This window comes from Euprymna scolopes, chromosome 44 (assembly GCF_053919585.1).
Source record: "Euprymna scolopes isolate OS-2025 chromosome 44, ASM5391958v1, whole genome shotgun sequence".
In the NCBI taxonomy this organism is placed as follows: domain Eukaryota; kingdom Metazoa; phylum Mollusca; class Cephalopoda; order Sepiida; family Sepiolidae; genus Euprymna; species Euprymna scolopes.
Genome location: NC_136525.1, coordinates 54,413,513 through 54,440,857, shown reverse-complemented (window position 1 = coordinate 54,440,857; position 27,345 = coordinate 54,413,513). Strand labels below are relative to the sequence as shown.

Genomic DNA, 27,345 nt, shown 5'->3' with positions numbered 1-27,345 from the left:
GGCGGTCACTTTGGAAATAAAAATGAAAGCAAAAATTGGTTACCCGTTCTGTTCCACGTTATGTGGGCAGAAATTGGGTGATCATTTTACGTTATAGTTATATAGTAAAGTGAACCCCCACTTAAAATCTGAAAATATTTTATTTAATTTTTCTAGGGTGTTGATGTTTAACGTATGACACGCATGAAGTAAACAAAAAAAATTAATTTTTATTTCTTCGTTGATGTCGGGAAGGGGGGGGTCAAAAGCTAAAATTCTAAAATTGGAGAAAAGAGAAAATAAAATACATTTTCACAAACATAAGAATACCGTATTTTTCTTTTTACTATTGCAGTACATTTAATTTTTAGATTTTCATTACGATTAATGTTTCTATTTCACTTCCTATTGTTCTTTCATTTTTATTTATTTTTATTTTTTTAGCGATATTTTTTGTTTATTAAATCGGTAGATGAAAGTACAGAATAGCTAGAGTCCCCTCTTAAGAAGGGCTTTTTCTAAATCTCATTTTTTACAAAAAAAAACAAAAAAAATCAAAACAAAACTAAAACCATTTTTAACATGCCATGGGCTCGACTGAGCTTCAATCTAGGGTTCCTGCTAAACATTCACAACAAACACTCGTCTAGTTGCAACCACTGTCAACAATTTCCTCCACTGTTTATCTGTGCCTATATCTAAACGCAAATTCCACAAAGTTTCTTACTTAGTATTGCCTGCTTGTAGAACTCTGTACCGTGGGACTGCTTTCCAGCTTATTACAACATGGTCGTCTTCAAGTCCAATGTAAACAAGTTCTTGTTGAGCTGTCCCCTTAAATAAAATAAAATTATACCCACTTTCCATTACTAACGACCACTGTTAACAATATATATATATATATATATATATATATATATATATATATATATATATATATATACTAGCATTTCAGCCCGGCGTTGCCTGGGTAGTTGGAGGTGTATGTTGAGCAAAAAAAAAAGTGGTCAATGTTTTTAACTTTGACCCCTATTATGACCCCTTAACATTTATTGTTTTGGGCTCAAATCAAGTTATTAAGTTAGATCCCTGTCCAATGAACCTATATCTAAAATTTCAAGTGTTTAGACCCAAAATTGGTGGAGGAGTTTGGTAGAGTTCTCAAAGGTCAAATCGTTGAACTTTGACCCTTTAACAGGCAAATTTCTGGCCGAAAACCCCGATCACATAGATTTTCCCAAATCTTAGTACCCTGTATATCAAATTTCGAGCTTGTAGACTTAAAATTGACAGAGTTATTGCGTAGGGAAATGTACACAGACACACACACAGACACGTTCACTTTTATATATATATATATATATATATATATATATATATATAGATTTGTTTAACAAAAATATATATGGAAACAATTTTGTGTTTACTATAAATTTTTTGTGCAAATATTATGCAAGTATAAATCATGTAGAATATCTGCATGAATATAATTACACGTAATAGTTAACTAAAGATGATTATCCCTTAAAAAAAAATGAAGCAACTAATAGGGGATTAATTAAAATGAATGTTTAAAAGAATATGCAAATTAGCTAGATCTTTTGCTAGTGAATGCATTTCCATAACCCATATATAACAAAATTGTATTTTCTTTTCAAATAATTAGAAAAGAGGGGTTTTAATATGAATATCAAAACACAAAAGAAAAACGAATTTATAGGAGTATAGAAGATAGATATATATACTCTAATGAGTCGTAGACGATGGAACACGTGGCAGTGGATAATTATATTTTAAAAAACGATATATATGCCGCTCCCGATTTGGGATATCAAATTGGTCAAAGGGAAAAATATTCCCAACTCGCATTCAGGTAAAAATGCACTTTCATAAATAATTGAATTCATTCCAAACGTATCACAAAAAAAAATAACATATATAGTCTTGGTAGTTTTTTTTAACCTTTAAAACTATACCAAAATCCTATTTAATTTTATTTTTTTATCATTCGTTAGAAAACTACTTAGTCAGTAAGTCATTTGATAATCCGCAATCTCTGCATCAACTTGCTCTCTCGAATTTACTATAGTACTAATGTTAATTTAAGGGATCATCAGTTGTTTACCATGAAACATATATATATATATATATATATATATATATATATATATATATATATACATATATATATATATATACATATATATATATATATATATATACATATATATATATATATATATATATACATATATATATATATATATATATATATATATATATATATACATATATATATATATATATATATATATATATATATATATATATATATATACATATATATATATATATATATATATATATATATATATACATATATATATATATATATATATACATATATATATATATATATATATATATATATACATATATATATATATATACATATATATATATATATATATATATATATACATATATATATATATATACATATATATATACATATATATATATATATATATATATATATATATATATACATATATATATATATATACATATATATATATATATATATATACATATATATATATATATATATATACATATATATATATATATACATATATATATATATATACATATATATATATATATACATATATATATTTATATACATATATATATATATATATATATATATATACATATATATATATATATACATATATATATATATATATATACATATATATATATATACATATATATATATATATATATACATATATATATATATATATATATATATATACATATATATATATATATACATATATATATATATATACATATATATATATATACATATATATATATATATATATATACATATATATACATATATATATATATATACATATATATATATATATACATATATATATATATATATACATATATATATATATATATATACATATATATATATATATATATACATATATATATATATATATATATATATATATATATATATATACATATATATATATATATATACATATATATATATATATACATATATATATATATATATATATATATACATATATATATATATATATACATATATATATATATATATACATATATATATATATATACATATATATATATATATACATATATATATATATATACATATATATATATATATATATATATATATACATATATATATATATATATATATACATATATATATATATATACATATATATATATATATACATATATATATATATATATATATATATATACATATATATATATATATATATATACATATATATATATATACATATATATATATATACATATATATATATATATATATATATATATATATATATACATATATATATATATATATATACATATATATATATATATATATATATATATATAATTCCATTACAGACTAAACTTTTTTATAAGCAATATCGCTTGAAGAGGTCTCTAATTACTTGTAACTGGCTGACCAAAACATGCTCATGAATGTGTAGTGACATATCAATGCTTATGTAAAACAAATAAAATATATATATATATATATATATATATTATTATTATTTTTCCAGATCATGACATTAAGAACATTTTTGAGTTAAAATCAATTTAGTATTACGCATAGTAATAGGGGGAAAAAGACGATTTATTATTTTTATTTTATTTTTTTTTTTTTGCGTGATACAAAATATAAACCTGGCGGTATGAGCAATACAATAACACTTCCGGTCACGTAAGGTTCCATTTTGTTAAACTCTTGATTATTCTAGCATATTTACACATTTGAAACGTGTTTTTCTTCAGATTAAATGCGTTGTGCTAAATCGATTTTAAGTTTAACTGGTTCTACTCATTAAAAAAGACAACGTAAAAACCATTTTATTGACGATGCACATTTTTTTTTTCGTATACTTATTTATTTTTTTTAAATTCAATTTTCACCCCAAACAAGGCACAGTGCCACTTTGAAGTAGGAGGCTACTATCAGGAACATAAGTTGCAGGGGTATTATGAAGGGAGATAAGTGGCAAGATGTCTGTTCACATTACACTTGAACTTCTGCATGTCAGTACAGTTGAAGAAAGCAGAATCCTGGAAAGGAGTTCCAAAGTCTAGCAGATCTGGGTAAGAAACTATTGGAGTAGAAGGCTTTCTTACACCTAGGGATCTCTACTGTGAAGGGGTGGGACTTAGTTGCTTGTCGGGTTTGTCAGATGTATTCACGTCGAGGAGGTACAAGTGCTTGAAGTTCGTCAGAGCATTCACCATTAAAATACTTGTAGAACAGGCAGAGGGATGCAACATTTCGTCGATGGGACAGAGGCTGGAACCTAGATGACAGTTCAGGACCTATCAGGTTGGCGACTCTTTTGAACCCTGTCAAGAAGTGAGATGCACTAGCCCAAATGTGACAACAGTACTCCATATATGGGCGAATAGTGGCCTTATAGAGGTACAGGATACTTTTGGGCGTAAGTCGTTTTCTAGCATGGTAGAGAGAGCTCACCTTCTTTGTAGCAGCCTTGGCAATGCTCTCAATGTATATATTCCAGTTCATGTTCCTTATAAACGTTAGGCCGAGGGGGTTTAAAGGAAGTACTTTTGGGTAATGTGTTCTTGGCCATTGCTATTGGTGGTAGAGAAGGTTTCTAGTAATTATTGAAGGAAACAAGCTTAGTCTTGGCAGCGTATCACGTAATGTTTACCCGTTCAAACTTATTTACCAAAATAAAAAATTACTCAAGAATTCTAACCAAGCACGGCTGATAGTTTGAGAACAATCTACCCATGAGTTAAGTCCGATCTGAGTTAAAAAAAAAAAAAAAAAAAAAAAAAAAGATATGAACCTGAAGAAGGTAATTTCATAGAAATGACTCTCATCTCCAAATGCTACCAATAACCCTAAGTCCGCCTGGCAATATGAAAATTAAATTAACGAACAAAAAAATATATGCCGTTTCTTAACTTTAAAATTAACCCTAAGGCTAAGTAAGTAAATTAAATAAGCAGGAATTAATTTTAGCATTTCTTTTATAATTTTATCTCTAGCCTTGGTACAGAGCGTGGAATTTTTTTTTTTTTTTTTTTTTTTTTTTGGCTGGGAGAGAACGTGATTGAGTTTTGCTTGGGGGGGGGAGGGGAGTTTAAAAAGCTAACCAGAGAAAAAACAAATGCATATATAAATTAAAATACCCATGTATAGAGTATTGTTGTCAAATTTGGGCTGATGCATCTGCTACTAGTCTCTCGCTCCTAGACAAGGTTCAAAAAAGTCGCCAATCTGATAGGCCCTGAACTGGCATCTAAGCTTCAGCCTCTGTCCCATCGACGAAACGTTGCATCCCTCTGCCTGTTCTACAAGTACTTTAATGGTGAATGCTCTGACGAACTGCAGACACTTGTGTCCCCACGACGTAGACACCCTCGACAAACCCGACAGGTAGCTAAATCCCACCCCCACACAGTAGAGATCTCTAGATGTAAAAAATCTTTCTACTCCAGTAGTTTCTTCCCCAGAACCGCTAGACTCTGGAATTCCCTTCCAAGTTCCTGCTTCCCCAACTGTACTGACATGCAGAAGTTCAAGTGCAACGTGAACCGACATCTTGCTGCCCAAATCCCAACATAGTGCCCCAGTAGTTGCTGCCCCTGATAGTAGCCCCCTACATCAAAGTGGCAATGCGCCTTGTTTGGGGTGAAAATGTAATTTAAAAAAAAAAAAAAAAAAAAAAAAGAAAAGGTAATAATTTTGGCTCCTCCCTTCATGAACAATCTTCTCTCCCAAATAAAACCATTAAAACTGTCTACAAGTCTCCTTGTGTTTCCATAAAGTACCATATGTTTGACACAGCAGAGTCTTGTTAGACACATTGAAGTACGAGAAAACCTTTTGAACAAGAGACAAGATATTATTCTGGAAGTACCTGTAAATAAATGTCCGTTGTTTAAAGTGGAAAAAAAAAAGTGAGTCGTATTCTTTCCTTGTCTTTGTTTCCTTGCGACTGTCTGTATACAACGTGTGGGTTCCGGGTGTTGACACGTAACGACTACGTTCCACATGCTTGTCATGTTTTGTCTCGTCAGCTAACACTTGACCCCTATCGTCACAATTGCTGGATGCACTGAGTCTATTTTCATTTACCGCCAGATTATCCTGACATGTACTTAATGTGACCTTTGCCAAAATTAATACTAGTTAACATAATCTCTACTTGCTGGCATAGGGTCCCCAGTTTCAGTACTGTTTTTTTTCTGACTCTTACAATCTTTTGGCTTGATTTGGTCCCAAATGATACAAAGAGAAAGAATTCCTTAGCATTCTAACTGCGAGCAAAGTGTAGTATCTGTTCTATGGTTACTATTTTGGATCATGTTTAACAGTGGACTATGGGGAGTTGAGCAGCGAGTTGTCTGTTCACATTACATTTAAACTTCTGCAAGTTAATATAGTCAGGGAAGCAGGAAACAGGAAGGGAATTCTAAAGTCTAGCAGTCAGAGGAAAGAAACTATTAGAGTAGAAGGTTTCAACAGTGAAGGGGTGGGATTTTGCTGCGTGTCGGATTAGTAAGGTGTATGTAGGTCAAGGGGGCACATGTGCAAGGATTTCAGTAAGGGAGAAATTCTTCTGAAGGAGCTGAATTTTGTTCACATCAAAAAAAAAAAAACGACTTTGTGTCTAATTCTGTCCTTGTCAGGAGGCAAGTAAATAGGGGCCCTGAGGAAATAAATATTAACTTGGAAGGGTCCAGTTGGAAAATCCTCACTTAAAGATGCAAAACGGGCATGTTTTACTATAATGAACAACCCCCCCCCAAAAAAAAAAGTGGTCACGATGTAAAAGTGCCACTGGGTTATCAGCAGCAGCCATATGCAAATGACCAAGCTGGGTCACAGCAGAAATGAAAAGGACACGCGTGTTCAGAGACGTAGAGAATTCAAGACATGTTCTAGACACGAGAAAGCAGAAATAAACGTATTGCACGTGTGACCTGTTAACAACGGGGGAAAGACGCATTCTAAATATGATGGTACCACATGTTTGCACATTGAAGTCCGATAAGTCTTTTGAACGAGAGACAAGGTGTTATTTTGGAAGTACCTGTAAATAAATGTCTGTTGTTTCAAAAGAAAAAAAAAAAGTTAGTCGAATTCTTTATTTTTGTCTTTGTTTCCTACAATGTGTGGGTCTTGAGTATTTACATGTAACGACTACGTTACAAAGACACAAGTTTATAACAAATTAATGTCACCAAAAGTAAGATAACTTACTGTTTTACTTACCTGCATATGTTTTTAGTGTTTTAACTTATTTTAAAGCGTTTATTCAATCAGCAAAGTCTTGTTAAGCACATTGGAGTATGATGAGTCTTTTGAACGAGAGACAAGGCATTATTCTGGAAGTTTGTTTAGGCCTCTTGATTCCTTGGGGAACAAAGGGCTGCAACGATGCTCCTCCAATGGACCTGGTTCTGGCTGGTCCTCTTCAGTTCGGCCCATGTCATTCCGGCAGCCGTGGTCTCAGTCTCAATGCTTCTTTTCCATGTCTGCCTTGGGAGACCAATTTTACGCTTGCCCTGCGGGTTCTATTCAAGGTCCTGCCTGGTGATGTTGGATGTAGGCTTCTGCAATGTGTGGCCAATCCAGTTCCATTTTCGTTTTTTGATCCAGGTCCCTATCCTGGTCTTTGCCTTGGTTGTCAGAAGGGTTGTTGGTGCACTGGCTTCTCGGAGGCTTTCACCCGCTCGCGTCATGAACTCTACTAGAGAGGACCCTTCCCGGACCAAAAAGTCCACAGATGATGTTGTTGGCCTCATTTTAACCCCCAACCTGGAGGACCAGTGAGTGATCTTAGTCTGATCTCTACTCTTCAACCTGTCTGACTTGGGTGACCCTACCAGGAGACGAATCTCCCGCCAGCATAGCTATCCGGGTCCTAGAGACACGTAAGCCCCCTAACCATGCCATGGTTGCACTCGCTAGGGGGTTATTCTGTAAATAAACTAAATGAATGAAAAAAAAAAAAAAAAAAGTTTCTTTTCTTGTTTTTGTTTCCTTGCGACTGTCTGCATACAACGTGTGGGTCCCGAGTGTTGACATGTAACAACTGCATTACAAAGAAACAAGTTTGTGACAAATAAATGTCACCAAAGGCATGATAAGCTACTATTTTACCCACCTAGATATGTTTTTTATTGTTTTAACTTATTTTAAAGCGTTTATTCAACTTGTAAAACAAGCAGTGTTGTGTGTGACTCGATAACAAGAAAAAATTGCAGACATGTTGTGGTCACATCTGTTGAGTCTTGATAATCGCTCAAAAATCGAAAATTAAACAAAATACTGGTGGACCTCCCCCCCCATAAATGTCACTGAGACATTTTTTTTCTTGTTCTCACGTAACATTCAAAACTACTTGTTTTTCAAAGTTAATAAACGCTTTAAAATAAGTTAAAATGCACAAAAAGCTTATCCAGTTAGGAAGAAGTGTAACTTACCTTGCCTTTGGTAACATTTATTTGTTATATATTTATTTCTTAGGTTTCTGAATTTTTGAGATGAGGATTAGTCATTTGGATTATATGGACTACTGTTCTCATCTTGGCTTTTATTTTCACGTTTTGGTTGATGTAACTTCCAACCTTCTTCCCTAACCCTAACCTACGACCGTCTTCCCTAACCCTAACCCTAACCTCCGACCGTCTTCCCTAACCTAACCCTAACCTCCGACCGTCTTCCCTAACCCTAACCCTAACCTCCGACCGTCTTCCCTAACCCTAACCCTAACCTCCGACCGTCTTCCCTAACCCTAACCCTAACCTCCGACCGTCTTCCCTAACCCTAACCCTAACCTCCGACCTTCTTCGGTCCTGGATATGACCTTAAACTATATCCGATGGTGAGGCCCCAGCTTGCGGTCTTTGTGGAGTATGGAACCACCCTTTAATTGCCATTGCTCCCAGGTCCATTCTGACCCGGGCTGGTAGTATCTGTTAGGGTCCCAACTATAGGTTAAATAGAAAGTGATTTAAAAAAAAAAAAAATATGTTCTATTAAAAAGTTTTTCTTTAAAATCACTGGATTCAGCATTAAATAACCTGAAAAGGGTTGATATGCCGTAAAACAACCAACCGACCTTCTTCAGGTGTATCTTGTTGAACTCGGGAATCTGGCATAGTGGTTAGAATACTTGGAAAAAATCAATTGTGAAAGTGACCCTCTCCTGAGGGTTGAAGGTTCAATTCTCATTGTGGGCGACCGAAAAATACAATTGCGAATTACTTGGGACCTCTATCTAGTCATGGCTCACGGAACGAGAGCATGCTACCCCTGTGAAGGTTACGTTAAAAATTCTGAGTAGATTTCCGAGTTCGATAGAAAAATTCCTAAGTTCAACAAGATACACCTATCGGAGATTACATTGACCGAAACGCAATGAAAGTGACACCCAAGATGAGAATAGTAGTCCGAAGAATCCAATGATACAAATGATTTTTTTTATCACTTTTTTGTTTTGTTGTTTATTGTAAAACATACCATTTTTTTGTTTTTTGTTTATTGTAAAACGTACCATATTTTATTTTGTTGTTTATTGTAAAACATACCATATTTTATTTTGTTGTTTATTGTAAAACATACCATTTTTTTGTTTTGTTTATTGTAAAACATACCATTTTTTTGTTTTGTTTATTGTAAAACATAACATTTTTGTTTTGTTTATTGTAAAACATACCATTTTTGTTTTATTTATTGTAAAACATACCATTTTTGTCTTGTTTATTGTAAAACACCATTTTTCTGTTTTTTGTTTATTGTAAAACATACCATTTTTTGTTTTGTTTATTGTAAAACATACCATTTTTTGTTTTGTTGTTCATTGTAAAACATACCATTTTTTGTTTTGTTGTTCATTGTAAAACATACCATTTTTTGTTTTGTTGTTTATTGTAAAACATACCATTTTTTGTTTTGTTGTTTATTGTAAAACATACCATTTTTTGTTTTGTTGTTTATGGTAAAACATACCATTTTTTGTTGTTTATTGTAAAACATACCATTTTTTGTTGTTTATTGTAAAACATACCATTTTTTGTTGTTTATTGTAAAACATACCATTTTTTGTTGTTTATTGTAAAACATACCCAATGAAAGTTTTGGAAGCTTTTTACATCCAATCATTTTATTATTTAACACATTTTGTAAAGGTGAGGGTGAGGAGTCATATCCTGGCCAATAATTGATGAGATCTGTAAAATTCAAAATGCATTGCTATGAGAAAATCTTTCGCTGAATACAGCCATGATCTTTGTAACTTAGAGGCTTGTGTGATCGCATGTGACGTCATACATTTTGGTGTGAATAAGATACGACGTGCCTTCAATAAGTTTCCAGACCTTTTTCGTATGGGCACTTTTATTCATAGTACACACATGAAACTCTAGTCCTCTTCAAAGTAATCTCCTCCGGCTGCAATGCACTTGTACTGTTACCAATAACTTATGGAAGGCCCTAAGGAAGTCCTATTGTGTGAGAGTGTCAATGACCCTCATCACAGCTGCTTTCATCTCCTCAATTGTTTCATAACTACAGCCTCTAAGGTTTTCCTTTAGCTTAGGGAATAACCAAAAGTCACAGGGAGCAAGTTTTGGACAATAGGGAGGGTGAGGAACTGTCTTGATGCCCATCTTGGTCAAATAGTCTGTGGCAAGGATGAAGTTGTGGACTGGTGCATTCATGCAAATCTTCTGCATCTTCAGTTCCTTGCGAATAATTGTGTGCACAGTTCTCACACTGACATCAAACTGTGCACTTATTGTCTCTCTAGACATACAACGGTCCTTATCCATGAAATTCTTTATTTGGCCAATCAACTCTGGTGTTCTGACTTCCTTACTCCTCCCGCACCTTACATTATCCCTCACAGACTCCCTGCCTTCCTTGAATCTGTTATGCCACTCAAAAACTGATGCTCGATTCATGCAAGATGGTTCAAAAGTATTCTGAAGCATTCCATACGTTTCTGTGGCATTTTTTTTTTCTAAGTTTAAAACAGAATTTTATTGCATACCATTCTTCTGAAGTGTCCTCACATTCAGATTGAATTTTTGAAATTCATCAACTGTGACGATCAGGCTTTAGTAGGGTGTATTCCAATTTCTGGTGTAGCTGTTCATTTGAACCTGAAATCATAAAAATTGGTCAGTCATCTCGTAAGATGTATAGCAATAACATACTGAATCTTTTCTTAACTTTTTTTTATATATCACGTCTGTTTTTCGCAGGCATCGATGATCGTAGCCTATCAGACCCTTTTGCATTCGGACTGTTTCACAATGATGCTCTTTGCAGAATAGTACCTAAAGTAGGTAGCAATTACTTGTTGTAGGGCCAGTACTCATACAGAATGGGTCATGTTTTAGTTATTATACCTTAATCAATAGCATTTTGCATAGCACAATGAAGAATTGACCAATTTCGGGAGAAACCATCAGGATGCTCACCAGTTAATCATCCATCACCGGCCTATTATAACTTTACGGACCCTGATTGAGGGGTTAAGTGTGTACTTGATCTTACCCACTGGTTTCTCACTGGCTAGTGCAGAGGGAAGTAGGTGTCTTACTACTCCTAATAGTGGAAATGCTTACACCCCGTCATCCTGTAAGCACCTAGTATTCCCAAATGGTCACTCGTCTGGTACTGGCCAGGTTCAGCGTGGCTTAACTTTGGTGATCTAGCGAGAACCGGGGCTAAGTGAGTACTTGATCTTACGCAAAGGTTTCTCACTGGCTAGTGCGGAGAGAAGGAGGGATATTACTGCACCCTGTCACCCTGTACAGCGTCTAGTATTCCCAAATGGTTACTCGTCTGGTACTGGCCAGTTTGATCGTTGCTTAACTTGGTGTCACCGTAATTATGCGTATGTTCCTGCCCTTGTTTTATTATAAAATCAATGATTTTTAAAAAAATTTTTATGGAATATTTAATTTTCTTTCCTATTACGGTTGTTATAAATAAGATTGATAGAAAATCAATATTTTTATTGTATTGACTTTTTCTCTAAATATCTTTCTTTTTTACAGGTTAATCGATTTTTAACCCAACTTTTGTTTGGTTAAAACTCTTTGTTTTTTCTTTTTCGCCTTGTTATATACTAGTTGCATGTATCCGGTGTTGCCTGGTCGAAACATATTGCCAGGCTGAGGGATTAGTCACATACTATTTAAAATACACCGAATATCCTAACTTGTTACGAAAAGTGACCACATGTTGGATTTAGGAAAGCATAAAACACATCCATCTTGGTCTATGAAAATCAAACGTGAAGTAACTCTCATAGCTTAAAAAGGAAATAACTCTAATAGCTTAAACAAGCTTACTTTCGGTTTTAAAAGCAGCATAAAACACATCCATCTTGGTCTATGAAAATGAAACCTGAAGTAACTGTGATGCGACCGTCCCAAGGAGCGGTAGGGCTCCCCATTTGGGGGAGGTTGAGACTCCCGAAACTCTGGAGAATGCCGGAAAACTATGCTTGTGTTATTTGTTAAATATTGTATGGCTGGGTAGCAGCGGCCGACCCTGCTGAAAGGAAGAGTTAAATTACGAATTTTATTATTTTATTTTATGAAACCGACATATAAATCTGATCGTTTGGTGAAAGTGACAGTTTAATGTCACTTTGAGAGACTTAATGAAATATAATTTAGTTTCCGATGCAAGTGAGCTCCAACTCAGGGACGTCTGGTCTCTGAGCACAATGCCAGGCGAGGGGTCACGAGGTTAACTTCTTTCGACCGTGAGAACCACAACTGAGAGCGTTCGAAGATTCACAGGCACGCACACGAGGATTCCCCTGGGATGATGTAACCAGTGGTGATTAGTCTAGGGAGCAACCTACCCTACCCCGATACCTCCGTACATAAGCGAATCCCTGCACCTAAATCGTTAGTTGGAGAGAATTGGAGCTGAGTTCTGAGCGAATCTAATCTTAATCGAAAAGTCGTCACCACCCCTCTCTTCCTGTCCATCACCACCGCAAAAAACTAAGAGTAATTAAATCTAATTGGGACTCAATAGTGTTTGTTAAAAATCAACAATTGAACGATTGTATATAAGTGTATATCATATTTTGTATATCTAACTTGAATTAACCAAGTAGAATAGAGATATCTAAGTATGTCTTCCTTTTGCGCGCATGAAAATCTATTCACTTCCAGCGTGACAGCGGCGTATCAACCCGAAGGTGAAATAGACTCCGACCAAATTGATCAACGAAGCCTCTGCGCCGAGAGATCTTAGGAAGAATTCCCTGTGAAGAACAAGCATGATGCATATGTGACATAGCTTAAAGGGGAAATAACTCTCATAGCTTAAATAAGCTTACTTCCAGTTTTAAATGCAACTGTTGTCATAGTAATTATTTACTATTGAGAATTATTATAACTACAAGATGCCTTTAATAAGTTTCCAGACTTCTCAAATAAAAAAGGCAATGCCTGGAAGGTGAACCTCCTAGAATTTCACAGAACTACCATTCAACTTTTGAAATCACCACTGGGTACAATATAATAATCAATAGAGAATCGGCTCGATAATAATAAGTACATGGTGTCTTCAATAAGTTTCCAGACTTTTTTTTCCACTGGGCTCTTTTATTGATAGTACACACATGAACATGATCTCCTTCGAAGTAATCTCCTCCGGCTGCAATGCACTTGTTGCATTGTTCCAACAACTTCTGGAAGGACCCAGGGAAATCCTCTTGTGTGAGTGTGTCAGTGACATTCTTCACAGCCTCTTTCATCTCCTTAATTGTCTCATAACGACAGCCTCTAAAGTTTTCCTTGAGCATAGGAAATAACCAAAAGTCGCAGGGAGCAAGGTCTGGACAATAGGGAGGGTGAGGAACTGTCTTTATGCCCATCTTCGTCAAATAGTCTGTGACAAGGATGAAGTTGTGGACTGGTGCATTCACGCAAATCTTCCGCATCTTCAGTTCCTCGCGAATAATTGTGTGCACAGTTCCCACACTGACATCAAACTGTGCACTTATATCTATAGACACATGACGGCCCTTATCCATGAAAATCTTTATTTGGCCAATCAACTCTGCTGTTTTGACTTCCTTACTCAGAACAGCAGAGTTGATTGGCCAAATAAAGATTTTCATGGATAAGGGCCGTCATGTTTGAGCATCAGTTATTGAGTGGCATGAGAGATTCAAGGAAGGCAGGGAGTCTGAGGGATGATGTGGGAGGAGACACATGACGGCCCTTATCCATGAAAATCTTTATTTGGCCAATCAACTCTGGTGTTCTGACTTCTTTACTCAGAACAGCAGAGTTAATTGACCAAATAAAGATTTTCATGGATAAGGGCCGTCATGTGTCTCCTCCCACATCATCCCTCAGACTCCCTGCCTTCCTTGAATCTCTTATGCCACTCAATAACTGATGCTCAATTCATGCAAGATGGCCCAAAAGCAGTTTGAAGCATTCCATACGTTTCTGTGGCATTTTTTCCAAGTTTAAAACAGAATTTTATAGCATATCATTTTTCTAAAGTGTCCTCACATCCAGATTGCATTTTTAAATTCACCAGTTGTGACAATCAGGCTTTAGTAGGGTGTATTCCAATTCCTGCTGTAACTTCATTTGAACCTGAAATCATAAAAATTAGTCAGTCATCCAATAAGATATAACAATAACATACTGAATTTCCCAGAGTCTATGTCGGTACAAAAAAGTCTGAAAACTTATTGGAGGCACCTCAATGTAGAAAAATAAATTCTGGAGCACAAAATATCACTTGTTTTAATGGTACTACTCTCGTATTAGTAACTCTTTAACTTTTTGGGGAGGCTTTACTTTTTTAAGGACCCTCATAAAATTTATTGAATTTAATGTGGAAGTCTTGTGCTACTAATTCAGTATGACAAACAAGGGAGATAACCTTTGATTTAAATTAAGTGTCCGCCATTTTTAAATTGAACCTAATTGTGGTTGATTTTATTTATTTATTTTTATCAAAAATACATCTAGCACATTTACTGGATAATTTTTCGTAATTTTTAAAAGTTATACTAATTTCGACATGACGCGTAAATACGTAATAGTGTTTTCACCTGAAATGCGTTGGTTCAAAGCATCACCAATGTAAACAAGCGCCCATGAATCTTTGAACGCCTCAACCCCGCGCATCTGCTGTATAAAAGAATCGGGTTGCGGCTTGCTATTATTTATTTAAAAATACTTTCGCTTTCCACGAATCGATCTACCCGCCACCCACCTGAACATGTCTTCCTGTAAGAAAAGGTTGTTAATTTAATTAATTACAGAAATACAAAAGAAAAACGCAATCTGGATACTTGACGCTTGCCTTTGCCTTTCTTTCCTCCTGGCCGATCGATACCTTTCTGTGTTACGACATGTTGGATGATACGAAACTGTCAGCCGTCGTTTTGCTCCTTTTGAAAGCTGCGTTTTGATTGGTTGATTTTTGTGTCTTTTATTCAACAACTGAAACATTTTTCTCTGTTCTCTTTCTCTCATCTCTCTCTCTTTTCTCTTCTTTTCTCTCTCTATGTGTCTTCTATCTCTCTCTATATATACCTCCAACTCTCTTTCTCCCCCCCCCTCTTTCTCTCCCCCCCTCTTTCTCTCCCCCCCTCTTTCTCCCCTCCCCTCTTTCTCTCCCCTCCCCTCTTTCTCTCCCCTCCCCTCTTTCTCTCCCCTCTTTCTCTCCCCCTCTTTCTCTTCCCCCTCTTTCTCTTCCCCCTCTTTCTCTTCCCCCTCTTTCTCTGTCTGTCTATCTCTATCTCTCTCTCTCTCTCTCTCTCTCTCTCTATATATATATATATATATATATATATATATATATATATATATATATATATATATAATGTCTCTATCTCTTTCTCTATCCGTCTATCTCTCTCTGTCTATCTATCTATCTATCTATCTATCTATCTATCTATCTCTTTATATCTATCTATTTCATTTAGTTTCTTATTTTTTGTCTAACATATATCGAAAATATCATGGGATAATGTTTCATATTAGTGATATAAGCACTTCCAATTATCTACACAAAAGCTGTGACGTCACCATTTTGTGCATAAATTCAACATCAAATGAGCAAAACGGCTAAAATTTAATAGTGAAAGTAACGTCTTTTTATTATTTTGTTTTGTTAGATTTTGATATCTACCCAAATTTAGTATTTAAAAATATGTATTCATTCATTTGTTCGCTGGGCTAATATTTTTTCTTGTACAATAAATATGTATATTCAAACGGCTAACATATTAATAAGTTTTACGTTATGTTTATCCGTTATAGGTTTCCATACTTTGGATGTTAAAAAGCCACTAAAACAAACACTAGTGACAAATCTTATTTTTACAAATTGGTGTGGATTTCTGTATTTTACAGATAACATTACAAATTTGTTTTTTTTTCTCAAATAAATGATTTCTTTTTTTTTCAAATAGATGATTTTTTTTTTTTTTCAAATGGATGATTTTTTTTTTCAAATGGATGATTTTTTTTTTTTTTCAAATAGATGATTTTTTTTTTTCAAATAGATGATTTTTTTTTTCCAAATAGATGATTTTTTTTTTTTTTTTTTTTTTTTTTTTTTTTCATTTTAATCCAAATTTTTGGCTCCATGAGCTTCCCTTGAATGATACAATCGAAACTTGATAAATACGAGATTTGCTCCTGTGGAACAAATTCGATTTGGTGTTTAGCTGATAAAAATAGCTGCTAAGGGATCAAAATTGAAAAAAAAAATTTGAAACTTGGCAGGCGTAAGGTGGTTAGATATGTATCTCTATGCGTATGCAAACATACATTTATATGTTAAATTTAAAAAAATTTTTTTATAGTTTTCTTATCTGTCTGTAGTTAGCTCAGACGTTAATGAATAAAGCTGGAGCACTAAATGTTTTGGTTTCAATTCTAGCTGATGGCACCCAAGTCATATTTATTTTTAAACTTTTGAAAGCACTACTATATATTGGGTACAATATAATAATCAATAAAGAATTAGCTATATAATAATAAAAGCAAAAGCTGCATAAATTCACAAGTCATATTTAAGCGTATTTTATGACTGGGCAATGCTGGGTGGCGTGTTAGTTTTTTCCAAAACTGTATATGCTTACATTCCTTAAGATTGGCTGTGGAAATTGCATTTTTATCTAGTTAACCTACTCAATTCTCATTACCGTAGGGCCTTTTACCTGCTGTCATAGACAAATGTGTCTTCTGCAAAAAAACTCAACAGATTTGATGTGTAAATTTCCATACGGAAAATATTTTTTTAAAACTTGAAATCATTACATAAACTATTACGTGGAAGCAGAAAATTTGGAAATTTTTTCGGAGAAAGTTGAATATTTCATTTTATTTATTTTTTTTTACTGCAAAACAATTTTTATATAATATTTTTCGGTCCGTTCTTTTAATAATAAATAAAACTTTTCACTGAGTATTTCCAAATATTTTAAAGTTAGCATTTTTTACAACAATTTTTTTTTTTTTTTTTTTTTTGACGATCAGTGAATTTTCAATATTTTAGCACCGGGCATAATTTATTTCTTTGAAATATATTTAAAAACTTCAAGTTTTTGTTTTTTATAACATTTTAACTAAATAATTTACATGACAAGTTTGTTTTACTATACACATAGATTCGAAAAAGTTGTCAAAAAACAAATATATAACAAATAAATGTTATCAAAGGCAAAATAAGTTACTTTTCTACCAAACATGCTGACATTTTTCTTTTTAAAATATACCGATAAACATTGTACAATTTTCAAACCGATTACACATTTTAAAGTGAGTAAAACCACTAAAAACCTTTCAAGATAGGTAGAAGAGTAACTTATCTTGTCTTTGGTAACATTTATTTGGTATATATTTGATTTTTGACCACTTTTTCGAATCTATGTGTATAATAATACAAACCCCTAAAAACATATCCAGTTAGGTAGAAAAGTAACTTATCTTATATATATATATATATATATAAATATATATTATATTATCTTATTTATTTGTTATATATTTGTTTTTTGATAACTTTTTCGAATCTGTGTATGGTAATACAAACCCAAAATTTAATTTAACTTGAAAATACTATTTAAAATGCGTACACTGCACAAGCACCCTTATTATTATCATAATAGTAATAATAATAAAAAAACTGGTGTAGATGACATCGATTGGCGCCACACCACACCAACTAGTTGTGAAGGGTCAGGAAGGATGGAAAGACCGAGGTGGGAGAGTACTAACCAAATCTCCACTGGAAGTGTGCAGTTCAAATCTGGTACCTTGGGGAGGCATTTTGTCACCCAAACCCCAGGAAACACCAATGGCTGATGCCAAAGAGAAATCAGTGACAACATCTGTTGCGATAACATGCAATCATCTGCACAAGTGGTCAAGAGAAATCTGGGGAGACTTGTTGTCACTTGGTGTCCAGGGAACACCACAGATTACTGCCAGTGAGTGATCACTGATGATGGCCTGTGAGACAACTAATATGCTACACATTTTGATGAAAAACATTTGAAAAAAATGGACATAGAGGAACAGAAAACCAAAACTTTAAATATAATTTCTGTATTTAAAGAAACAGTTATTTAAGTATTTCAACATATAATCTTGTGGGCAAAATCCAACTTCTCAATAAGGGCCACTCTGGATAGGAGCAAAAATAATCTCAGTCATGAAAGATTTCTCCTCTACCAACCGAGGACAGAAAAGGTAAAGTGTATTATCAAAACAGATACTATACTGTGATCTTGTTCAGAAGGCCAAAAAATATTTGTGTTTAATGTTTCTTTAATTGTTTGTTCCCTAAATTCAGAATTCAATTTTATCAGTATTATATTGTATATTGCTTTAAAATTACTTAATTTTACATAGGTAATATTTATATTTTATATTGAACTAACGGGGGGTACCCGGAGTTGCCCGGGTGTTTGGAGGTAAATCAAAACTCCGGGGGAGAGGGGGGGGGTAAAATAAAAAAATAAGTTTTTGGTAGGTGAGTATGAGGATCGAACCCGAACCCTTGAGGCAAAGTGTGAAAAAAAAACGTGCGACGTTAACCATTGGGCCACCGCAACATACAAACGGAAACATGTTTGAATTCATTTAATTACTTAGATTTGGCAGGTGCACGTTTTAATGACTTAATGAGGTCAACTTTGACTGCGGAGTTTTTATTTTTATTTTCCCAAGATGTATGTTGGGGGGGGGGCAGCTCCCCATGTCCAATTTGAATAGCAATTGTTTGATATAAATAAGGAAAATATTTCCATATTGATCAAATCTGATTGCTTTCGGACATTTCCGGCGATCACCACCGAAAAAATACCGCCAGAATTAGTGTCGCTTTTATTATAGGCAAGCGAAAACTGTTGAATATTTATCTTCCCGAAGTCGAGCATATTAAATAGATAGGCGAGCTCCGTTGTTAACTCGGAGATATTACAATTTATATGTGATATAAAAAGTTTTAAGAAATTACGAGCCGACCGACCGCTTCTCTGAAAAAAGCCTTTCTTGGACATACACAAAAAGCGAACATACATGCACACATTTTCGCTTTTATATATATAGATAAAATTCAGTTTCAGTATTATTCGAACTGTGTTTCTTTTTCTTTGTAAAAATATTTTATTGCGCTTTTTCAAATGGCCCTCATATAGTGCTGACAGTCTGACAAATCTTACCTATATTGCCTGCAGACATTTTTCAGTTAACAGGCCTTCTTCTTACTCTCGGTGGCTGTGCTTGAACCCGTGACACGAAAGCGAAAATGATAGGTTATGAAAAGGAACGGTTGTAAAGAGATAGCTTCGAATTTGGGGGTATCAAAACTAAAACAAAATATGATGAAAGTAAAAATAAAATAGATAAACTCCATAATTTATTATACTATACCTGTTCACACTGAAACGCTTATCACAATATTCTGTGGATCTATATTAAAAGACCTTGTTAAACTTTGTGACATATTTCCATTCTATGGAGGTCAGGCGCAAACGAACACCCCATAATTTTATTATACTATATTTCTTCAAACTGATACATAATTATCAAAGTATACTTACACAGATAGATATGAAAAGTCTTTATTAAAGTTTATGCCTATTTCCATTCTATGAAGGCCAGGCGCAAACGCAGACTCCACAATTTCATTATACCATCCCTATTGAAGTTAAAACATACTTATCAATGTATTATTATGTACATCTATATCAAAAACACTTGTAAACGTTTTTTTTTTTTAAATTTTTTATTTCCATACTTTGTGGACCAGGCACGTACGCAGACCCCACAATTTGAATGAATCATCATTATGCCAGATCAAACATACCCATTCCTGTGTCTCGATACATCTTCTATCATTATATGTAATCGGTTTTCTATAATAGGCAACCATATAGGAGCCTATTCGTGGCCAGACACACACACACACAAACGTTCAGCTTTATATATATATATATATATATATATATAAATAAAGACATGTAGACATTCTAATATCTGGCTAATTTGCATAATTTTTGATTGTCAATTTTCAATACTTATCGGATGCATTCTGATACAAAATCTACAGTCATATCAAGTACCTTCAAGTGAAATTAAAAAAAAAAAAAAAACCAGCCCTGTCATTTTAGAGTCCATAAGAAACGAATTCACACACATGCATACAAAGGTCCTTTTATATAATACTAGTGGAGCTACCCGGCGTTGCCCGGGTGTTTGGGGGGTGTATGTAGGAGAGGGTGACCTTGTTTTGATATTATAAAAAAAACACGATCTTAAAAAAAATTGGAAAACCCAAAACGAAGCAAAACAGCGAACAAACGTAAAAAAGGGGGAGAAAAAAGGTGTAAAAAAGGAAAAAAAGGTTTAGGTAGGAAGATAGGCTCGAACCCGATGCATCGAGGCTCAGGCAGAAAAAAAAACCCTGACACATTACCCCTACGCCAAAGAGACATACAACTGAAAACGGATAAAAGTAAACCTTTAAAAACACTTGCAGGTGGTTTAAACTAACGTCAATGTTTTCTAGGTCAAACATGACATCATTGTCGTAGTAGCAGGAGGAGAGAAAATGAAGGAACGATTTTTTCGACACTCCTCCTTGTAGAAAAGGGTCCAGTTTAGGGTGAAGGAATTAATGTTTTTGGCCAATTTTTCGATATTTGTCAGCTGAACGTTCGAGCTTGAAAATAAGACCTATCTCGCGAAAATCTGTTGCCTCTGTCGAAAGTTTTTGCGAGACATACAAACACACATACATACATACATACATACACACATTTTCGCTTTTATATATATAGAAGATTGAAATATATACTTACATAAACCCTATTTTAGAAAAAAACAATTAGCGTTAAAAACTCTGATTTATGTCAAGTTTCATTGTACACGTGAAACGCTGAAATGAAAATTAGGTCAGGAAAATGTAGTCGCCACCCAAACAAGTTGAGAAAGAAGCTAGCTAAGGAAGATCGATAACTCAATGTTATTAGCATGTTTTAACTAAAAAATTATGAAAAGATATTATTCTTACTTGGGTCGCATATTTTTCATTGTTTATAAAGATGGCGATTATATTTTTCCATCAGTTTAGCATAAAGCACTTGTTGCAATATTTTTTGAGTCCTGATGGGGTAGGTATTTATTTGCTTCCTCACATAAGCAAAATATGACACAAGGTCGTTTTTTATGTTAAGTCGGTGGGGGGGGGGGATGGTTTATATAGGGTTGCCCCTGCATGAACTAACAACCAATTACCACAAGGGCAATGGTCTCAAAGTGCAACATCTGGGAACAGATACTACACTTTGAGATATGAAATTTTTTATTCACAGGAAAAAAAATACAATTGGGAAAATGAACAAAAAATTTAGGCACAAGGCCAACTCAAAAAGGGGGTATGGTGAGGTTGGTTGATCCATCTCTCGATTGGAAATTTTAAAAGATTTCTCTCTCGGTCAGCATCTTTTATCATGATTACCCTTTTAAAGTTGTATTTATGTGTATGTGTGTGTGTGTGTGTGTGTGTGTGTGTAGGGAGGTGGTTGTTCCTACTTAAACCCAATTTTAAAACATTTTTTATTTATATCAAAAAATACAAAAAAGATAATATTAATAAAATTTCATTTGTGTCGAGGGACATAGGGGGAAAACAAACAAAAAAGACAAACAAACCCCAGTTAGTAAGGCCCTCCCAACCCTGTCTGAAATGCTAGACCACCCGTTTCACTCTGGTTTGTAAAGGAACCAGGGTATCTCGGGCAGCCTGTAAATGGAGGGGTTGTGGCCTAAATAGAGGAGAAAAGAAAAAATTGGCGGTGAGGACAGGGGAGGGGGTGTTAGTGTTTGATTTGATCTCCTCCAAGATGGGTTGAATTTCGAGAGGGGGGGGGCCTTGGAGGCTTTCTAATAAGGGAAACAAGATTTATTCGGATGGCTGAGAGGCTGAAGGAAGTAAAATTGGAAAGGGGCGGGGGTCAGACGGAAACTCCAGAACTGTGCGCTCCACACCTAGACGGGGAACACGTATTCAAACTTGGCCCCTCTTCATACACACAGACTTGCTACATATATCCATCTTTCAAAAGCCATGCGATGCAGCCTTCTTCTGTCGCATCTGATCTTTACCCGTAGTTGGTGTTTAATGAAAGCGATCACATCCTGATCAGAAAATGGTAGCCCCCCCTCCTCCTCGGCCATCTTGCAGTCTCAACATCCAAATCACCATTCTCACCAAGGCCAGGATTGCAATGTAGACCATTTCTCTCTCCTGGTCCCACGTTGTCCACTACATTGGATACAGTAATCAGGTGAGGATGCTCGGGGTTGATGTGAGCCATCACCTTGCCAACATACGACCAGTACTGGTGGAGTTCACGGCAATCGAAAAATGCGTAATCAGTTGTTTCTGCAGCTGTCATCCCGCAACGGGGACAGGCCGGGGACTCCAAGAAACCAGAACTGCATTGTATTGTATATTGTTGAGGGAAAGCGTGTTTCGGGCCAATCGCCAGGTCAGAGAGAACTCCGAATTGTTCAGATAATGTGAACCCAGCGCCCAACTCCACGCGGAGCGGATCTCACTCTGCTGCCAACCCAAACGCGCGCATAGTGAGTCGGCGGTGGCCCCCTTACTAGATCACTGTGGAGTTCCCTACGGGTGGCAGTCACAAGGTCTCTGGACCCTGGTAGTTGTTTTAGCGCGGCTTGGCACTCTTTCAGGAAGGCTGAATCTCCCCTGCGGCCTGCGACGACTCTCGATAGAGGGGTCAAGAATGAGGTCGGGAAAGGCGGCAGTGATCGCGGGGTGCCACGATTGATCATCTTGAAGGTAGTGGCTAAGGAAGGCCAGCCTCTGAGCGTCTTAGTGACACTTCAAGTCCGGCATTCCCAAACCTCCCTCACACGGACATTAGATACAGACCTGTCTGCTCACTCAGTGTCTTTCTCTGTCCCAAAGGAGTGAGGACAAGAGTTCGACAAGAGCTGTTAGGTGTTGTGCAGGCAGGAGAAATACAGTCAGTCGGTAAAGGATGAGAGGGAAGATGTATGTGGCGCACACCTCAGCTCTACCCTTTAAAGAAAGTTTCCTAGGAAGCCACGAGTTGACTGCAGCCTCCACTTTTGACCGTACCTCTGACCAATTCTTATCAAGCTGGAGACCCTGTCCGAACCACATGCCAAGGATCCGAACCGGGCCATCCGTCCAGCTGAAGGGCATCGGGAGGTTTGCGTTGCCACTCCAGGCGCCCAACTGCAGTCCAACTGACTTGCTGCAGTTTATCTTGGCCCTCGTGATTCTTTCGTACTGTGCAAGCGCCTCCGACACGATCTCGATGTCTCTGAAGCTCAACACAAAGACCGTGACATCATCGGCGAACGCAGATAGCTTGGCAGCTGGGCTGCCAGGCAGAGTCATTCCATGCAGGGCCAAATTTGTCTCCCCACGACTCAGCTTGCAGGACAGAGGCTCTAAGGCCAGGATGTAAAGCAGGGGCGACAGCGGACAACCCTGACGAACCGACCGAGAGATGACAAAGGGTTTTGAGCGCTTTCCGTTGACTTGCACAACAGCCGTGGGCTGTTGATACATCACGGAGATCCACTTGCAGCCCTCACAGTTGGGAGATTCTATTTATAAACGCTGCTACTTGGAACTGACGAATCAAATTAATTCACATTCTGCTACCAACCAATCAGAAACCAGAATTGCTCTATAAAAATTAAACCATCTCTTTAAGCAACCTTAGATATGGTTTTATTCGTGTTAACATGGGAAGAATATTTTGGTCTTTGGCTGCAAAACTTATAAAGTCAGGAACCTGAACAAAAGAACTGTCTACTGAGAACCAGTCACCTCCAGGACTTGTATAGAACTACTAACCATCGAAAACTGTTCTGAAACTAAACATGGCTTCCAACTCAAGAGCACGTGTTCTTAATCAACAGCCTATAACTTTTAATCTCAAGTCCTTCGTAAGTCGATTAATTTTTTGCAATTACTATATTAGTTACCTTCCCTTATTTTATCCTTTAGTCCTCACATTCCATGAGCGATGTTTCTGATAAAGGGGAAAGAATTGCTGTTTTCTGGGTCGGAATCTGTTTCATCTAACACTTATCATTGACAAGTTTTTGACCTTAAAATAAGCTTTCGTTCTTTTTCTGTTTTAGCTCTTTATATCAAGTGGCTTCATACCTTGTCTAGACAGATTTTCGTTAAAACAAATGAAGCATACATGATCTCCCGCGAGTGCACAGTGAACGAGGCGTAAAAAAAAATGACTAAGTTCAGCATTTGCCCCCCCCCCTCCCATTTAGCCCCAAAAGCCCCCAGGGGATGTCAAATCCTGATGAAAATGAACAAACGGTGCAGTTTTAGGCCTTAACATACGTAAATTTGAGTTCTGCACCATGCAAAAAAAAAAGATTACTAAGTCCATCATTTGCCCCCCCCCATTTTTATCCCCCGAAGGTCCCCAAGGTCTTAACATTTAAATTTGAGTTCAGCACCATGCAAAACTGCTAAATAGACATACACAGAAAATTTTGGACAAATATGGTAAAATAGTCCCAAAAATGGAGTGTTTTTATTAGCCCTAAAAGAGCCCCTGGGTCACACCCAAGAGTTATCGCGAAGTATAGACAAACAAAATGATATAGAAATCAGTTAGTTACAACTTTTCAGAAAGTTTTATAAAAACCCAAGGCATTTTTTTTAATAAGCATAAAAGTGTCAATTTTAGCCATTTTAACCCCGAAAGGCACCCCTGGGGGGGGGGGGGGAAACTGAAGTTTTCTCAAAAAATCTGTTCTGTTACTTTTTGACTCATATCATGTTTAATGTTTGTGCAAAATTTTTTTTAAATTCCAAGGCGTAATTATTGAAAAAATTTCGGACGGACGAACAGACAAGGGTGAATTTACAGGTTCACCCTCCTTTTGTTGGGGGGGGGGGACCAAAAAATATTTACCAGACAACACTAGATACCCCTGTTGGTGGCAACTATTTCAGATTTAGCAAACTGGGTCGAACTAGCTTAAACAAGAAACCCTTGATTTATAAGACGCCTTGCTTTTTTTTTTTTTTTTTTTTTTTTTTTTCCGAATTTTCATATTTGTTCTAGCTGGGGATGGAGCATCCTACCGTATGCCAGACATTCACACGCAACCTTATACATTCCAACCGAGAGATCGTTTTAAGATTCTAACCATCCCTCTTAGTACAATTGTTTGTATCTCTCCTGCACTTTGCTCACCGGGTATATTCGCCAAGTAGTTTTTGAAATTTTTTTTCATGAGTCTATTTGCTCCTATGATTACTGGAATGATGAAGATCTTCCTAAGATTCCAATTTCTTTTCATTGTCATATATATGACCTTGGTATTTCGTTATCTTTTCCATCTCAGCTCTATGTAGTCCAGCATCATTAGGGACACTGACTTCGATGAAGGTTGCTACTTTTTTCTTTTTGTTCCCGTATCTATGTCAGGTTTAATAGCTCCGTGTTCTGGGTACATAGCATAGTCATAGTGGATGATGCATAACTTATTTCCAACTGTTCTTTCCGGTATATGTTCTCAGGATTTGCTCCTGTATTCGATATCCAATTTTTGCAGATTGTCCAGTGGAGATATTTATATATGCATACTAACAGGGGGCGCCCGGCATTGCCCGGTCATAAAATATGCTTAAATATGATATGTTAATTTATCCAGATTTTTTTTCCTTTTACAAGGGAGTCACCACTTATCAAGGCAAGAGGCCACTCGAGAATAAGGGTTAATCAGTGTACAGTGGTCAATGGGACAGTGTCGTGGAAATTTGGTAAATTGGATTACTTAAGGGGAACGGCTCATCAAGAACTTGTTTACGTTAGACTTGAAGACGACCATATTGTAGTCGGCCGGAAACCAGGCAAATGGAAGAGAGTTCCACAGGTGTGAAGTTCTAAGAAAGAAACTTTGTTCATGGAATCTACGTTTAGGTTTAGGCACAGATAAAGAGTGGGGGAAATTATTGATAGTGGTTTCAACTGGACGAGTGTTTCTCGTGTAAGTTTGGCGAGGGGAGGGGACTCGTATATATTATTATAGAGTCAATTCTCTATCGATTATTTCGCATTATATTGTACCCAATATATAGTCGTGATTTCAAAAGTAAAAAAAAAAAAAAAAAAAAATGACTTGGTGCCATTAGCCAGAATCGAAACCGAAACCAAAATTTACAAGATTCAAACAAACACGCAAGCCCGGACGGTCCGCAGTTTTATAATTATTATATTATATTATAAGATAAGTTTGATTGTTTCTCCTTGTTCCATATCACTGTCAGGCTTAATAGCTCCATTGTATATGTGTGTGTGTGTGTGTGTGTGTGTGTGTGTGTGTGTGTGTGTGTGTGTGTGTGTGTGTGTAAAACATAGTTTAATGAATGGCCATATTTTTCATTCATTAAAACGGAGAAACATACACACATCGTAAAAAAGAAAAAAGAAAGGTGAACGTAGTAATTCCTTTCCTCCTTTATTTCTTTCGTCACTCACGGCCGTTTCTTTCCGACCTGACGACAATGATGATCAATAATGTCAACAAGCATCATCATCGTCCTGATCTCATTTCAATAACTCCCCCGCATTTTTGTCCCCCCCCCTTCCTTATCTTTTTTTTTTCCGATTTCCGACCAACTTACTAGTCAGATCTTTTCCACCC

At 35.5% G+C, this 27,345-nt stretch overlaps 1 protein-coding gene across 1 annotated transcript in view; it reads left to right on the top strand.

Annotated features, from left to right (window-relative positions):
• LOC145268845 (uncharacterized) overlaps positions 1–27,345 on the top strand; it is a 202,809-nt gene that overhangs the window by 6,876 nt on the left and 168,588 nt on the right. The window lies entirely within an intron of this gene.